The sequence below is a fragment of the Callithrix jacchus genome, chromosome 4, assembly GCF_049354715.1.
Source record: "Callithrix jacchus isolate 240 chromosome 4, calJac240_pri, whole genome shotgun sequence".
NCBI classification, from domain to species: Eukaryota; Metazoa; Chordata; class Mammalia; order Primates; family Cebidae; genus Callithrix; species Callithrix jacchus.
Genome location: NC_133505.1, coordinates 72,672,230 through 72,674,594, shown reverse-complemented (window position 1 = coordinate 72,674,594; position 2,365 = coordinate 72,672,230). Strand labels below are relative to the sequence as shown.

At 28.9% G+C, this 2,365-nt stretch overlaps 1 non-coding gene across 1 annotated transcript; it reads right to left on the bottom strand.

Annotated features, from left to right (window-relative positions):
• Positions 1–497: 497 nt before the first annotated feature.
• LOC118153287 (U6 spliceosomal RNA) lies at positions 498–601 on the bottom strand. Its single transcript, XR_004742543.1, has one exon. It is a non-coding gene; the product is annotated as a U6 spliceosomal RNA (small nuclear RNA).
• Between the last annotated feature and the right edge of the window lie 1,764 nt (positions 602–2,365).

The window sequence follows — 2,365 nt, the reverse complement described above, 5'->3', positions numbered from 1 at the left end:
ATCAAAATAATTAAAGACTTAAATGTAGTACCTGAAATTATAAAACTACTAAAAGAAAACTTTGGGGAAAGTCTCCAGGACATTAATGTGGGCCAATATTTCTTGAGAAATACCTCATAAGCACAGGCAACTAAAGCAAAAATGGACAAATGATATCACAGAAAGTTAACAAGGTAGAAAGCTTCTGTGCAGCAAAGGAAACCATCAGCAAAATGAGGAAACAATCCACAAACTGGAGATAAATATTGGCAAACTACACATCTGACAAGGAATTAATAAAAAAAAAAAAGTTACATTATTTACTTACCATATGTAACAAACTCTGTATAAGGACTGTATAGACAAGGTACGAGGTCAGTTTTCCCAAAGTCTTTAATTGACTCTGTAAGTCACATTTTATTTCTAAAAGGAAAGTATGCGATTTCAATCAAAGCTTTGGTAAAATAACTGGTTTCTCCAATTTTGTCTGTGTGCAAATAAAAACACATTCTTTTAAAAAAATTATGGAATGCTTCATGAACTTGCATGTCATCCTTGTGCAGGGGCCATGTTTATCTTTGTGTCTTTCTAATTTTAGTGTATGTGTTGCCAAAGAGAGCACAGAAAACAAATTCTTATTACACTTATGCAAATAAATATATTGCCATAAATTGAGAATACTCAAAAATAGTTGAGAAACCAGATAGAGAGAAATATGCTCCAAATTTTGTTCACAGGATTATATATTACTCAATTGGTAAAAGCCGTAAATAGCTCAAAAGTTTTGTTCACTTTAAAAAATGAAGAATTTGCAATGTTTTATGCAGAATCATAAAAGGATTTGTTCAGTACATGCAGCTAACTACTGTTTTTATTGAATTTACGAACATTTCGGCTCTCCATGGGAGTCCTAAAAGTTTTTTCCTCTTTTCTAAAGTCACAACTTCCAAAGTTACCTAAAACCTGCCTTTAAGAATACCTATTTATAGTATAAATAATAAAAACAAACTTTGAAAGAACACACAAGAAATGCAAGACAGTGGTATGCTTTGGATGTGAGAGTTAATATAAAAGTGCACCATTTAATAACACAAATTATGTGAGCATTTTACCTATTTTGAAGTTGTCTATTAACTGAAATATAACAAGTTACATTAACTAACGCTTGAGAAACTGAGTCTTGTTTCTCACCACAAATGTAGAAAATTTTAATAAATTTATAAGAATCAAAGGCAGCTGTATAAAATATTAACACATTAAGACCAATGATATTTGACTGAGAATAGAAAAATATCTAACAGGTCAAATGAGCAAAAATACTTAAATAAAAAAAGAAAAAAAATTTATGTAATTTAATATTCATTTATTATGAAATTATTTCAAAAATATAAATAGAAAGATACATCTCAACCTCAGAGAATAGCTGTCAACCATTTATATAATTCATGTTAAATATGTAGATATAGGCCCACTAAGATGAGATTCAGAGCAAACATCCAAAATTTTATTCCTAGTCAATATTTTATTTGATATCTTAAAATTTGTCTTATATAGAAAATTATAAAACTAGCAAAAAAAATAGGAAATCTAAGCAAAACTATCAGCAAATTATTAGTATATTTTAAGCAAATCCAAAGGAATCTACCGATGTCCAAAATTTACTAAGAAACAAGGTCAGCAATATCATGATGAAAGATTAATGTTAAAACAGTGTTTTTATGGTAATTGAAGTAAAAACAAAAATTGATTAATGTAGTAACAAACTATGTTTTATGCAGAGTTATAGATTTCTTAAGGTAAAATTTTAGAGATTTCTAACTGCTTCCAAAGTAGCTTATACTTTAAGTAACAAACAGTGGTACCAATTTACTTGTTAGGGAAGCAGCATATTTAGAACTTCACTACAAAAAGATTAATCTAGGACCTCTTAAAAGAAAAAAAGATTGCAAATAGGAGAGAGGGTACGTGATAACCTTGCTTGTTATGCTACTTTTATTCTCTAGATCATTAGTATTAAGGGCCTGTAAGGAAATAATTAGTGACAAATAGAACTGAAGAGTAGAATATAAATAAATTTGTATAAATATAAATACCACGGTGATAGAATTGTAACAACTTAACAACTTATTAGTTATGAGATACAGAATTCAAATACTCTCCCTGGGTGATTCAGAATGCAATTAACTAAATTAAAAAATGATAGAGATATAAAATTTAATGAAGGCCAAGAGAATATAAGACCCTTAGAGAAGAGGAAAAAGGGACTGAGAAAGTATCATGGTGGATTGGAAGCAATTAAATAAGATTTGTATGTGTTTATTTGTATGTGAGTCAGTGTATATAATCTGTGAATAAAAAGAGCATAAAAAATCAGTAGAAGAGTTTT